Source organism: Hevea brasiliensis, chromosome 4 (assembly GCF_030052815.1).
Source record: "Hevea brasiliensis isolate MT/VB/25A 57/8 chromosome 4, ASM3005281v1, whole genome shotgun sequence".
NCBI lineage: Eukaryota > Viridiplantae > Streptophyta > Magnoliopsida > Malpighiales > Euphorbiaceae > Hevea > Hevea brasiliensis.
Window position 1 is genome coordinate 96,196,262 of NC_079496.1, and position 16,920 is coordinate 96,213,181.

The following is a 16,920-nucleotide window of genomic DNA, read 5'->3' on the forward strand; positions in this document are numbered from 1 at the left end:
CCGACCAGTTTTGGCAAAAATGCCATAACTTGGTCCAAAAAATTGCAAATGTAGTAAAACCAAAGCCAAAATTTTCATAAGACCTAGAAATACAACTTTTATATTTGGACTAAAACCCAGAACTAAGTGCAACTTAGGGAAATTACTAAGAGAATTCAGGACTATCCAATCTGGAAATTCCTACACCTGGACAAATTGACCATTTGATACCTGGATAGTAAATGAACCATAACTTTCAGTAAAAAAACTATAATTGAGATGAACCAATTTGATCTAAAAACTTAAGAAATAGGGATACAACTTTGATTTAGGAACTTTACTCAAATTTTGAGTGTAAGGACTTCAAAGGTGGGTTGCAAAGACTGACCTGAACCTAAAATCCTGGATGTACAGGGTCTAGGAGTCCATATCAGTTAAACTATCATAACTCATTCTACATAGCTTGAAATTTGTGATTCTTGAACCTGAGTGACCCTAAGATATAGAGTGACAACTCATATGAAGAATATTAGGCCTAAAAATGACTGTAACATGCCCAAATGATTAGATAAAGTTTGACTCCAGAATCTGCCTGGTTCTGGAACCAGAAAGAGGTAATGAACTAGTTTTGGTAATCTAATCATAACTTGAGTTTTAAAACTGCAAATGACATAATTCAAAAAGGAAAATAAAGATAAGACATAGAGGAACAACTTCCATGAAGGAAGTAGGCTCAAAAGAAGTCTGCATCTCATCTAAATTGCTAGGGGAAGTTGAGTATTCAATTATGGAACTTATAATACATTAGCAATACAACTTGAAATATGAATTGTAATTAACATAAATTAATTGTTAAATGAATAAATGAGGTGAAGCTATCATTAGGACTTGTGTTTCCCTTGCAAATTGAATAATAATACTTTGCACAATAAATGGCACATGAAAGAGAATAATGTGAATTATAAATACTTAGTATGCAAAACACCTCTTAAATTGTGAATGATAATTCACATAAAATTGAGTAATGAATAAATAAATCACATAAATATGTGAATAGGACATTTGTTCCCATCATGAGAGAAAGGAAAATGCTTTGAGTACAAATGGTACATGAAATCAATTGATGTGAATTGTAATCAACATGAATGATATGATGAATGCATAAATTATGTAGAAATGTGATTTGGAAATTTATGCTTCCACCATGAATGGGACTAAAAATGTTATAAAATATAAATGGAACATATAATGAAATAATAAAACATATGAACACTTAATGGTACTAATGTGCCCATGCATTGCCTAGATATGTGTGTCAGATTCGATAGATTGGCATGCCAATAGGGGATTGATTTAGCAGTACTATGCAAGGCTTTATGCCCGTTATTAAGGCTTTATGCCCACATTTATGGCTTGTATGCCTGATTATGTTTTACCATGGCTTCTTAGCCATATTGATTGCATACGTGGTTAATGTTATGCGTCCCATGGTATGACAGCCCGAGGCACCACGATGTCTAGTGCCAGCTATATTGATTGCATATGTAGTTGACGTTATGCGTCCCATGGTATGACGGCCCGAGGCACCAGGGTGTCCTGTGCCAGGGACTCACGTATCCAGTCCAGTTAGCCTGTCATAGGTTACTTGGGTAGTGAAATAAGTTAAGAATATTAGAAATTAAATAAAAGAGTGAAAAAGATCTAAAATGAACTAGATTGGTTCTAAAAAAATTTATTTATTATGAAATGATCCAAAATACATAGAAATGTTAAGTAAAGCAATAAAAAGGCTAGAAAAATAAGTATAACTTAAATAATTAGTACAAATGCATCTTCCAAAATAATATGAACATAAATTCGATATTTTTATTAATTTTATATATTGTATATTATTATTGTAAACTTACGAAATAAGTGCTTCCAAAGAACAACAAAAATGATAAAAGATATTTAATATTAAAAATTTCATATGAAATCAAAATAATTCTTGATTACATAAAATATGCTCGATTTTTATCTTTATTTGTATATATTATTTCTTTGTTATATTGTTGCACCACTAAGTAGAAATGCTTAGCGCGATGAATTGTTTCCTTGCGTAGGTATTGAAGATAAAGCCCAGTGGACATTAGACTGGGATTTTGGAGTCCGGATCAGCAGAAGTGTCCAAGGTGTCACCTCCTCAGCAATGCATGTAGATAAGGCCCATATAGGTCATATTAATGTATTTTATACATTATTAATATTTATGATGTTGTAATGTAAATTATGAAATTGTATTTAAGATGTATATGATGTAAATTAATAAATTGGCTATTTCATATGTAATGAGGGTTGTAAGCTGTTATAAATCAAAATGGATGCAATTTTTGAAATTGTGATAGAAAACATGAATTGAAATTTATGAGATGATATTTGAAATTATGGAAATGATGATGCTGAGAAATGATATTTGGGGTAATAAGTTGAAATTATTTGGTTATGATGAATATGGATGAGGTTATTATTGAAAAATATTATTGAAAATTTTAAATAGGTGAATAGTAAAACATGCCAAATGGTAATAGAATAGGGAAAACTTTGTCAGTTTCTCCTTTGAATTTAATTGATTTTAAAATATAATGAAATTGAAATTATTAAAGAAATAAAGTAAAGATAAGATAAGGTACTCCGGCACAGAGTGTGGCAGTCCTTGCTTGGCTACACTGTAGACCAAGTAAGGGGGGTCACAATCTCAAAGAGAAAATATATTAGAAATTGTTGATGATTATATGGTTTACTTGGAAGAGTTAGATTTTGATATAAGAAATCAATAAAGATTTAGTTTCATTTTTATAAGCCATAAGAAAGTACTGAGTTTGATAAGTGCTTAGACGCCATGAAAGATGAGTTAAAATTCATGGAACAAAATAAAGTATGGGATTTCATAGAATTGCCTAAAGGATTTAAATGAGTTGGGTGTAAATGGGTCTTTAAGACCAAGATTGACTTGAATGACAAAATTGAATGATATAAAGTAAGACTTGTTACCAAGGGTTACTCAGAAGAATGGTATTGACTATAAGGAGACTTTCTCACCAGTTTTAAAGAATTAGATTCATTAAAATTGTTATGGCATTGGTGGCTAGTTATGATTTAGAGTTATACCAAATGGATGTGAAAAACAACCTTTTGAAATAGAGAACTTGAAGAAGAAGTTTATGTGGACCATCCTAAAGGTTTCTCAGTTGAAGGAAAAAGGCCATATGGTGTGTAAACTTAAGAAATCGATATATAGACTTAAGTAATCTTTCCACTTGTGGTATATTAAGTTCAATGATACTATAAAGTCTTGTGATTTAAAGAAAAAGTCATTGATTGATGTTTATATCTTAAGATTAGTGGGGTATGTTTATTTTCTTAATTCTGTATATTGACGATATTTTACTTGTTGCAAATGATTTGAGTGTATTACGTGAGACTAAAGATTTTCTCTTAAATAATTTTGAAATGAAAGATATAGAATAGACATCCTTTGTGATTGAAATAGAAATTTTCCATGATCTATCACAAGGACTATGAAGATTGTCTCGTAAAGCCTATATTGATAGAATTCTAAAGAGATTTAATATGCATAAATGTTTAGCAAGAATTATTTCCATACAGAAAAGGGACAAATTTAGTCTCAACCACTATCCAAAGACTGATATGGAATATTAAGAAATGGAATTAATTCCTTATGCTTTAGTTGTGGGCAATTTGATTTATGCTCAAACCTGTACAATTTCTTATCCTGGAATTAATCACTAGAAAGTTGCAAAGAAAGTTTTATGGTACTTGTAATCAACTAAAGATTTCATGCTCACTTATAGAAGATTTAATCATTTAGAATTGGTTAGACACTCACATTCAAATTTAGCTAGATATGTTGACAGTAAAAGTTTATTTTGGCTACCTATTCCTATTAGCTGAAGGGGCAATATCATAGAAAAATGTCAAAAATAGTCTGTCATTGCTTCATCCATTATGAAAGCAGAATTTGTGGCATGTTTTGAAGTTACATTTCATGCATTGTACATGTGAAATTTTATCTTAGAACTTGGGGTAGTCGATACCATTAGCAAGTAATTGAGAATTTATTGCAACAATTCCGTAGCAGTATTTTCTCCATAAACAACAAATATTCTAGGGGTACCAAATATATGGAATTAAAGTATTTTATCATTAAGAAGAAGGTTCAAAAATGAAGAGTGCCTATTGAGCATAATAGTATTGATCTCATGATAGCAGATTAGTTAATTAAGAGTTCACAACCTAAGGCATTTAAAAAATATTTTCTTATAATGGGTCTTAGTTGTATTAAAGAATAATATATTAGCTTTGACACTTTGAGCTTATTAATGCATTTTTGACATATATTAAAGTATTTTCTATTTCTCATAATTGTATACACATAATATTTTGAGCAAATGATAACAGAAAAAGTATTTTCTAGACATTATTGTAGACCATGATTTAATATGCATATATCTATTATGAACCTACTATGGTAAGTTGCTAATGTTGTGGTATATGGAAGGGAGTATGTGATTAAATAAGATACAACAATCATAACCCATACTTAGTAATTTATTATAGTAAGGTAATTATGAAGTATATTATGGAAATGATTTGTTTATTTTATGCGTGCCTAATGTTTATAATATTAAAGTTTATATCACTTAATTATCATGCCAAGTGGGAGAATATAAGATTTTGCCCTTGACTTTCAAAAATTAAATAGGCCAAAATTAATTCCTTTAATGTAACCCAATAGTAATTGATATTTATTTTAATTAGAACAAGTCCTAATTCTAATTGTATAAGGATACTTGATAGACGTATCGGATGAAGTATATATATATATGGGATAGGTGGATTGTTGCTCTTTTTCTCTTTGATTTGATCTATTTTGCATTCTTGAGCCCTTTTGAGGACTTGAGTTATTGGTTGTAAGGCCCAGTGGTGGAGGCTGTTACCTAGATCAATTCGTTCTACTATAGGGAATTTATTATTTAAAAGAACTTAAATCATGGATATATTTTGCAAGAATCAATCTGTTTCCAACTCTTTTATCTTTGGACCAGGGGAGAAGATAATAAATAGTGAAAAATTAACTATTGAATATTTTGAAAAATTAATAGATAATTGGAAACTTTCTAAAGTCCAGAAAGATTAGATCTATAAACAAAGTAAGTTTAACTTCTTTACTAAGATAGATTATAGTATCAAAACTGAGGAAAGAGACATCCACATTATAAAGCCCTTTGAAACCATAAGGCTTTTAAATCAATCATCTTTAAACAAGCATAAAGCCAAAGGATACAATTATGTTCACATAGGATTAGTTCAAATAGGGATAAAGGCTTTAACTAAAGAAGGTTTGAACACTTCAATTCTAACTGTCTTGAGAGATGTATGGTTTTATGATTTTCAAGATTCTTTGCTTAGTTCTGTTGTGTCTAGTTTATGCACTGGTCTAATTTTTTTTTTAGTACTATCCAAATTTAACTATATCTTTGAATGATAAAAATTTGCTTAATAGTCTTGTTTTGCAGATAAAAACTCATAACTACCAAGTGCTTCCTGTATCTATTCCTGTTGCTTTGATTTTTAAAGTTTATCACAAAGCCATGATGACCGCTTTACTTCTAAAGCTCTTATTCACAATTAGAAAGGAGAAACCCTCCTCCTCCAAACTGACCTTACTAAAGCCAATATTGTCATTCCTAGGTCTATTAAATAGAATGAAGTATCTCTTCCAAAAGAATGGATCTTAGAAGAAGCCTCAAAACCCAAATCGGTATCTCCTCCAACCTCAAACACACAGTTAAAACAAATTGCCTAATACCTAGATGGAGAAGTAAAGTTATCTTTTACTAGAAAATCCACAAGCTCAAGACCCTCTTATGATGCTGCTTCCTCTTCTGAAACCATTGAACTAGGAAGAGTTTCAAGCCTACCATCTGTAATAAATGTACCTATTTGCTGAATACCTTCTGTTGTTAACTTCCTAACCACTTAAGAGCATTTTAACCAAATCCCAGACTTACCCAGATATTCAACTTTTGACATACCAAGAACTTCATTGCAAAGCACTGACTACACTACTAAAATACCAAAACCTGTTTATTCCACTCTTGAAAAACAACCAAGACCTACATCTCCAACTTTCTCCCCCTGTGACTGAGAATACAGATACTGAAATAAATGTTCTTTAAAGGAAATTTCAAATCAATAAAGCATATTTTCAAAAGGATTTTTAAGATCCTTATAATCATGAGGAAAAACTTTGATTTTTTAAACATTTCTTGAATCAAAGACATGAGATCCAAGAAAAATTTAATGCATACATTCATAAGCATCAAGAACATGTTTTCTTTTTTGAATGGTTTGGGATTTATGCTTCTAAAAATAATTTGGAATATCCTTTTGTAAGATCCTTAAACCTAGTCTCTGAAATGCCTTCTTGGCAAACCTCAAAGAATGAATGGATTTAGTATTTTCATCCACCCTTTAGGGAACTCCTGTTTAAACACCACAAAGCCACCCTCATAGCTTCACCTTTTAAAGTCAAAGAAAGTGAGAAAGATATGAACATGGATCTTGAGAATATCTTTCAATAAAATAATTGAACCAATAATCATCTTCATACTATTAGAAACTGGTTAAATGATATTTAAAAGCAAATCTAGCACCCCACCGTGATTACTTCATCTGGAGAATCAAAGATGAAAGCCCTAGTTTTTAAGCCTTTCAAAGTATCAAAGACTTCTCTGTCTCAATTTCAGCAGAGAAATAAATAAGAATTCCTTTAAGCAATTCAGGATTACCTAAAATAACTTGGTCCCTTAATTTTAACTAAGTCCAATGTTGTTATTCCAAATACCTCTAAAGCCTCTCTCAATGTTATGGAACAATCTTCTAATGAAGAAAATGCTTTCCAAGAAGATTATTCCCCAGAGATTAACAAAATCCACTAGCAGAACTCTCAATAGCTCTATTATCCAAGAGTTACCCCCCCATATATGAACATTGAAGACAAACCAAGTGCCCTTTCTCAAAGTCATTGTAATGTTTCCTCTGTCTATGAGTGGAACATAGATGAAATGTCTTAGTACAAAATGCTCAAGATCTTCTTGCAAATGACTATGGCGGCGAATGCCTATCGGACCTAGACATACACCTATAACCAAGCCATTACAGAACTTCTTATAGTAGGATTCTCATGCCAACTTAAAGGATGGTGGGATTATTATCTTATACCTCAGCAAAAGCAAGAGATTTTAAAGTTAGTAAAACTTAATGAAGATCAAGAATTGGTTCTTGATGAGAATGGCATACCAATTCAGAATGCTAGTGGTACCCTCATCCTTGCACTTCCTCTTCATTTTGTTGGAGATCCATCGCACCTTAAAGATAAGAATGTTGAGCTTCTTTCCAATCTCAGGCGTAAGAAGCTCAGTGATTTTAAATGTTATAAAGATACCTTCCTTACAAGGTTATGCTTCATGAAGACTCCAACCAACCTTTTTGGAAAGAAAAGTTTCTTATCTATCTCCCTCCTCTCCTTGGAGAAAAGGTTCGAAATAAAATTAAAGAACATTACAATCAGCAAATTCCCTATAATCAATTAACGTGTGGTGAGCTCATCAGTTATACCAAGAAAGAAGGCCTAAAAATTTCTCAAGATCTCAAGCTTCAAAAGTAGTTGAAATGGGAAATGCACAAGACCGAGAAAGAACTTGGATCCTTTTGCCAACAATTTGACATTTCTTATCAAAAGCTATCCTCTTCAAATACCAACCTTGCCAAGATTGCCAAACCAAAAGATACCAAAAGCACAAAAAATACTATTCCAAAGACAAACCTTCCCACCAACCAAAAAAGCCTTATAAAAAGAAAGCCGACACAAGAATCCAATTCCAGAAAAGATGTTACTTATTACAAATGTAGCAAAAAGGGTCACATTGCAAAGTATTGCAAGCTTAACAGAAGACTCCATAAGCTCTAACTTGAAGAAAAAGCCTTGTGTAAAATTGAAGCTCTTTTACTTGAATCCTCAGACTCTGAAGATACTATCTTGGTTTCTTTTAAGGATAACCAAGCCCTTTAACTTGATGAAATTCTTTATTATTTCTCATTTGGTAAAGATGTCATGAGCCAACCTATGGACTAGACCAGCACTAGAACCTGGGCTAGCTTAAACTCCCCAAAGCCCGTAGTAAGCCTAACTATTTCTTAACCCAATCCTAAGGCCCATTTGAAGCCCAATTTCAAGAATTCAACAGGACAAAGTCCGACCATAATATGGATCATACAATGGGAGGTTCTTGACTCGCCTAACCTGTAAGCACAATATATAACAATTTGGGGAGCTCAGCTCACCTTCCACATATTTATAATGTCATAAAATCAAATGGGAGCTCAGCTCCTTCATCCAATCCAATCATACATACATCTAATAAATTTACAAATCCAACATGACATTATATTACAGACCCAATTCAAATAAAATACTTTTAACACAGGCAGAATTCTAGAAGTTAGTAAAATTATACAAAACATCATAGACATTAATAGATGACCTGCGAGGAAGAGAGACAGGTTAGAACACAATAAGAAATCTCCTGTATCCTGGAAAAATAAGGTGAACAGGAGTGAGCGTTCGACTTAGAGAATAAAATATCGATTTTAACTACAATTTATATAGCTATCTAAAGCTAATGCATCCTAAAGAGTGGAATGCAGCACCATCATAATTTTCATACAAATCTCATTATAACAGTAAAAAGGTAATTTGGAGCACTCACACACCCAATAATATTCAAACAGTACATATATGAGAGCTGATCCCCTATACAACTCTCTTAATCTAACCTTTGCTAGTGAGTACATCTAAAGCCGGACTTTTGCTTCATAGACCAAATGAGGGGGCCAGCAAAATCATCTCGAGCCGTGCCTACCTTGACTTATCCATAAAAGGATCGGGTCCTAGTGAGTTAAGCTCCAGCCGCGTCCACCCATCCTGCCCATATCCAATACCACACACTATATGTATGCCAACACACACACACTGCTCCAAATTACCATAAAACAACATCTATAGCATTTCATCAAATAAAGATGCAATATAAAAAGTACCTAGTATTTAACTATATAAATATATATTTATAAGTGATGCATGGACATGCCTGAACATACAATAATATTGAAATTATAATTAAAATCAATATTTTACTCACAGACGTGAACTGAGGTCACTGTGGCGGCTGGGCAGAGGAAGAAGGCTGTCCCAGCTCACTTGACAATTTCATTACGATTATTTAATATAATTGACTTAATACAAGTTAAAAAAAAAACCAAAAACAACCTAAGTCATGCCGAAAATCCGGCAGAGTTTTTCCTATACCTAAGATTTACCCAACCTACAAAAGGGCTCCAAATACACTTTTATATTCGCAAGTCACACAACTATATCTCAATCACATCACTCCTGGGCTCATCCAAACAGTCAATAACCATAATTTGAAAAACACTATTTAGTCCCTACAACTAACTCTTTTGCAAAAACTATATAAATGAGCTCTAAAAATTCTAAAATTTTGCCCCGCGGTCCTAGCAATATTATTAAGCTAATGCAAAATGAATTATAATTTTCTAACATACCACAAATATTTCATAGATTTTTAATCAAAATCAGGCCTAAACAATTAAGAAAAATGAGGGTTCGGGTTTACCTATGCCAATTCCAACCCTTGAAACACATTCGGGACATCTGAAAATAATGGGATAATCTATAATCTCAACCCAATTCTGAAGCTTTCCCGATAGCCTGCCTGCCCGGCCCGAAATTACAAACCTGAGCAACTGTTGAATTTCCGTGAAACGAGTGTACCTACGTGAAGCTCATAACACAGGGGTTAGTATATAATTTTTATGAAATTTATTAAGCTCATTTAATACGCAAAAAAACACTGTGAAGTTTCGTAGGACTCACCAAAAAATGGTATCAAAAAATTTTGAAATGGGAATTGTCGCGAAGCTCTTGTCGAGGGGAGTACTCCGGTACTCTCGAATTTTTCATGGGGTTCACGGTTTGCGAGAAATCTAACCCAAAAATTGAAATAGGCTAAAACTTCCCAAGCAAAAATTGGACAAACCGCTCGGTGGATTTTTATGTTCTTGGTGTTTATGGAAAGCTCTTGAGGTATAGATGGGTTTTGGGACAAGATTTGATCTAATTGGTGGCTAGATTGGCTGGAATTGACTCGGGAAACTGAAGCAGCGCGCGCGCACAGGGGGAACTTTTTGACCAGTTGGGGCATCGATCGGCGGCGGGGAGGCATCCTGGAGGTGCGCCAGCGACAAGAGAAGGCTGAAATGGTGGTTGGCCGACCAGGGGAGGAGGGAGGAGAGAGAAAATGAAGAGGGAAGAGGAAACATCGAGCGCGTGAGGGAGAAAGGAAAAGAAAAGGAAGAGGGTTGGTCCGATTCTACTGGTTCGATCTGGTCTAGTTCGATTTAGCCAGTCTGATTTAGGATACCCAAAATTGAATTTTTACTCTGCCTTGAGACAAAAAACGAGACCTAAAAATTCTGAAAAATTTTTAAAAAACTTAGAAAAATTTGTAGAGTCTAAATATATTTTTAGTTTTATCACGTGATTTTTAATTTAATCTATAAAAATTAACAAAGTTTATTGATTTTGAAAAATCAAATCCGATTTCTAAAATTCAAAAAATTTCAAATAATTTTGCAAAATTTTAATAAAATAAAATATTAATATTTACCCATAAAAAATAGTAATTTAAAAATTAGGGGTGTTACAAAAGAGCTAGAGAAGCAACTAAACATGTTTATCAAGGGTTAAAAGTTTTTCCTTGAAGTGATGAACTATATTCAAAATCTTTATGTTCAAAAGGATTATCTCACAAAGCTTCAAGAATCTTTTGAAACCTTATCTTCTATTGCTATTCCATCTAAAGCCAACAACACCTATGACCTTACAACCATTCTCCAAAAAGCCAAGACAAGTGAAACTAAGCAAATAACCCCTACCATCTAAGAACTCTAGACCAAAATCAAAACCATAAAGACTAACCTCAAGAAACTCCAAGATAAGGAAAAAGAAGATTTTACTATCATTGAACTTCTTATTAAGAAAAATCTCTAAAGAAGAAGAAGATGAACCTAAGCCTGAAACTGAAACACCTCAAATAGCCAATCTTGAAGATGTTACAGAAAGTTTTCTCTCTATTTTAAAATAACTCACTTCTTAAAAGTATTTGATTAAAATCACTTTAAAAATTTCTGATGATTTTAGACTGGATACTATTACTCTCTTTGATACAGGTGCTTACCTTAATTGTATCAAGGAATGAATAATTCCAAGAAGGTTTCAAGAATCCACGAAAGAAAGACTCAAAGCTGTAAATAATTCTTATTTTGGAATTGATTCTAAGACTGATGCATATGTTTCAAACAATAGTTTGCATATCAAAATTTCATTTATGCTTGTGCGTAACATTCATCTTGCTGTCATACTTGGCACTCCATTCATAAATCTTATCACTCCATGTACTGTGCATTATGATCATATTTCTGCAAAGCTTAAAGGAAAAACAATTTTTTTTCCCTTTATTGAAAAACCCCAAACCCATAATTTAAACATCATCAAAGCCTATTCTATTTATAAAAACCAACTAAACTGTATGATTCTATAAAAAGAAAAGGAATTTTAGGATTTAAAGAAAAATGTCTCTCTTCATAGGATAAAACACTAGTTTTAAAACCTTGCTTTACAAAAAAGAATTTCTTTTCTCTAAAGCTAGATTAAAAATACTGTTTTTTCTGATCTTCTAAATGCTTTTTGGGAAAGAAAACAACATGTTGTTGATCTCCCATATGAAAATAATTGTCATGAATCCTAAATTCCAACCAAAGCTCGATCTATTCAAATGAATAAAGACCTTGAACTGCATTGCCAAAAAGAAATTGATGATTTAAAAACCAAAGGTTTAATTTCTCCTTCCACGTCCCCTTTGGAGTTGTGTTACTTTTTATGTACATAAATCCTCTGAAATTGAGAGAGGTGTCCTTAGACTTTTCATCAACTATGAGCCTCTTAACCAAGCTTTAAAGTGGATTAGATATCCAATCCCAAATAAGAAAGATCTTTTACAAAGACTTTTTGCTACAAACATTTTTTCAATGTTTGATATGAAGTACGAATTTTGGCAAATTCAGATAGCTCACAAAGACCATTATAAGACTGCTTTCACTGTTCCTTTTGGCTAATTTGAATGGAATGTCATTCCTTTTGGTTTAAAAAATGACCATCTGAATTTCAAAGAATCATGAATGACATTTTCAATCCATACTCTGCATTTTGCATAGCTTACATTGATGATGTTTTGATCTTTTCATCTTCCATTAAACAACATTTCAAGCATTTGAAGACTTTTAAGTTTATTACCAAAAAGAATGGTTTGGTTGTCTCTAAGTCTAAGATAAGTCTCTTTCAGACCAGAATTAGATTCTTAGGACACTATATCTCTAATGGCACTATCTCACCCATTGAAAGGTCCCTTGCTTTTGTTGATAAGTTTCTTGACAAAATCTTAGAGAAAGTGTTAGTAGTATGCCCTAGAGCATATCATTTAGTATGTATCTTGTACATATTTTTATTAATAAAAGGCATTTCCACTTTTCTATTTACATAATATATTTATGTGTAATAGAAAAGGTCCATTGATATTTTGTTAGAAATATTATTCTTAAGTTGTTAAGAATATGAGTGACAATATTTCTAGCACAAAGTATCATAAATAGGTTCACAATCGAGGATACTTCATAATAAGAACATGACTTATCCAGAAAGATTGTATTCATGTTTGTTCCCAAGTTATTTATATAAGATATAAATAAGATGGAATGGTGAGTCCCATGCCATATAACAAACATGATAGGCATTTATAAATGATAAGTAAGCCGAACCAGTGACACTTATGACAAGCACATGGAGTTTACTCTTGTCAATGTTTTGTCATAAATCATATCAGTGCATATAATCTTTAGACCTGAGATAGCACAGTTATCTTGTATATAGGTAGTTTGAGTTTGATACTGCTTTCATACTTGTACTATGTATGGGTATATGGGCATGTGTTGGCTCCTACTAGTTATATATGGAGGTAGGTGTTGATCAAGATGGAATCTGTTCCTCTAAGTAAATAGAGATAAAATCTTATGTTCATTTAATTGTTCTTGATGTTTCAAGTTCCTGGCCAGGACAGATAGATTTATTCAGAAAAGAGTTTCTGATGAGAAAATCTTTTAATCAAGAACTGGAATTAAAAGAGAACATAATATTCATAGCAAATAGAGTTTGACATAAACCATGACTCCAGCTTGAGTTGGGATTTTGTAACAGAGAGATTCTAGTGCATGGTAAAATATGATTATAGGTTCATTTAAGGTAAACCTTATTACTAATTGGGTGGCCATGGCATGCTATGCTAGGTGTTAACCATGGTCTATGAGGTTCATAAAATGATTTAGAGAAATCATTTATGGTAAGAAAGAGTTCTGATGATATTAAGAGTTGATATCATGTCTCATTGCCAATTAGTGATGAGCCTAGTAAGTCACACACATACACAAGTTATCACCTATTTAAATATGATTTAATTAATTAATTAAAGAGTTTAAGTGATTAATTAAATAGGTTTGGTTTGCAATTAAATTGCAAAGTTTCTAGCATGACTTGAAACCAAATCTAGATTATTGGATGTGTAGTATAAATTAAATTTATATTTAAAGTGTTTAAATATGAATTTAATTAATGAGAAATTAATTAATAGAGATTAATTAATTAATTTATATTTGATATAAATTAATTAGAAGAAGAAAAATAATTATTTTGGGTTAAGAACTCAAAATTAAGACACAGGGGCATTTTGGTCATTTCACAGTGTGACACGTGGCACCATGAGATGGTGACACATGGGATTACACATAAGCTTGCCAAATGTTTTTTAATCATGAAAGATGATTAAAATCAAGATTAAATATAGGTTTGACACTTGGCACAATGTGATTGAGTCACTTAAACCTAGAGCTAATCAAAGAGTGACATGTGGCAAGGGTTTAATATGTTAACCTAGCTATTTAAGTGTGGTTATGAAAAGAAAAAATAACCAGCAGCCACTCCTCTCCTTTGTCAAGCCACCTTGAGGCTTTTCATCTATTCTTCTTCATCTCTCATCAATTCAAAGAGATTAGCCATCAATCTCTTGAATTAAGAACACTAGAAATTGTTTCTAGTGTCCTGTTTACATCTCTAATCTCTTAAAAGGCAGAACTTGAATTTCTAATTAATAGAAAAAGCTTTAGAATCTGTTCAAGGGCTGCCATAGGTGTTCTTGGTGTGGACAAGCTAGAGGGACAACATCTGGTGTCCTGAAGACGAATCTCAAAGGCGCAGACACGCTGCAGTGCATCAAGAGGTTAGTGTAATCGTTCTTGATTTAATCTAGGGTTCTAAAATTAATATGATTAATTTTAAAATCTTAAATGGCAAATACAGATCCAAAAACATATTAAAGGAGTTTTAATATGTTGTTTATCATTGAAACCAAATAGATAAAAATAAATCTTGCATGGTGCATGTGACCCTGGGTGAAATTTTTTGAATTCAATGGTATAAACTTGTGTTTTTCAAGCTTCCGTTCCTTCAGAAAGCACAACTACAAAGATTTTTAGGTTATTTAAACTATGTTTTAGATTTCTATTCAAATCTTAATAGATCGCTTAAACCTCTTCATGAAAGACTAAAGAAAAATCTAAAGCCTTGGACACAGGAACCCGCTCTTGTCATTCAAAAAATTAAAGCCCAAATTAAAGAAATTCCTTGCTTACACCTGGCTGACCCTAGTGTTTTTAAAATTGTTGAAACAGATGCCTTCGAGTTAGGATATGAAGGAATATTAAAGCAAAAGAAGAATGGTAAAGAATGCATAGTTTAATATTTTTCTGGATATTGGGATAATACCATCAAAAAGGAGATTTTGTCTATGGTTATACGTATTCAAAAGTTTCAAAGTGATTTACTTAATCAAAAATTCCTTTTGAGAATAGATTGTAAATCTGCAAAAGAAATTTTGAAAAAAATATTCAAAACATTGCTTCAAAACTGATTTTTGCTAGATGGCAAGCTATTTTAAGTATTTTTAATTTTGATATTAAATATAGAAGAGGTGATATGAATTCTGTCCCTAACTTCTTAACTTGTGAATTTTTGCAGACTCCTCACCATAATCTCTAGAAAGCCTTTAGAAGATCCACCCAAAGAGTCAAAAGAATCAAAAGACTCTAAGCCAAAGCCTTCTTCTAAAGCCTCTTCATCTAAACAAAAATCTAAAAGCCAATCCTAGAATCTTATTTTGAGCCAACCAAAACAAACCTCTCAAAGCCCCATTGTTTCTTTGACTATAGAGAGAAATCGACCAACTCCAAAGCCCCTCTACTTCACATAGTCCAAAGCCACCAGAAAGTCAAGTATAGGAATGGTTAGCCAACCTTATTAACCATCCTGAACTTTGCCAAGTCTTAAAGGAGTTCATTCCTGAAAGTCCTCATAAAGATGCAGTTACTGATATTTACTTAAAAAATTCTGAGAAAGAGATTGTTGCTCAAAAACCAAAACCACTTTCTCAACCAAAAGCTGTTTTTCAAACCAATTTAACTTTAAAATCGAAGGAACCAATTGTTTCACAAAATTTTTCTCAAAACACTGGTCCTCCCTCACAATACTTTTTAAAAGAATCTTATCAAAGTATTTTAACTATTGAAGATGGTTTTTATGATCCTACCCAAGTTTATGTGTAGTAAAGTTCTTTGGTTCTTGACATTATAAACCTTGGGATCGTTCAAAAGACCCAACTTATTGCCAAAGCATTTTGATTGAAACTAGTTCAGTCAAATTAAACACTTCCTAGAAATTTTCTCCATCCTAAACTACTCAACCTTCACAATCCTCAATGTCATTCATCATATGGATTAGGGATAAGACCTTTCACTTCCTAGAAAATTTCAATCCAGATTTGAAAAAAGCCTACACTCCAACCAACCTTTCACTTGTTGAGATTACCATCAAGCCTAAATTAATGCTTTCCTAATCTAAAATCCTAACTAAACTCACACATGGCTCTTATTCTTCAACATCATCTCTAAGTTCCACTTTCCAAGATGGTTTGCTCAATGGTGGAATTGGATGGGAGCACACTTAAGATTTTGCCTTATGATATCTATTAAGAATATACAACTTTTGAAGCCAAATATATCCCTTCAGTGGAAGAACACTCGTTCCACCCCTTAATTCCTTTTGCTTTAAGATTCTTTATACCTTAGGTTCTTGCTTGGGACTATGGATATAAAATTGATCAACTACTTCAATGCTTTATTTTGATCCGAAGATTCAGGGTTAAATGGTGGCCTAAATTTCAAAAGAATAAAAAAGTCTCCTTAGAAGCTATGAAAGAATGGCTTCTTAAGTAGTCTAAGGATCATCAAAAGCAAATTACGTCCATCTTAACTTTCCTTACACAGAAATCACATGCAAGTTCTCTTCTCGTTCAAGCCAAAACAGAAGAAGAGTACTTAACAATTATGGAAAAATTTTTATTAAGTAGAACATATATCGCTACAACTTTTAGCAAAGTTAGCACATCTTCAAAAGCAGTTAGTCTTGATAATGTCAATGAAGATGACTGTTTTGGAATTTTCATTGCACTAAAGCATCAATGATATCAGCTGTAACTTTTGAACTTTGAAGCCCCTTCAAGCATGCACCAAAAGTAGCAATAATTTTCACTTGTTAGGAATAAAATTAAAGCTTTCCACTTGATTCAGCCCTCACAT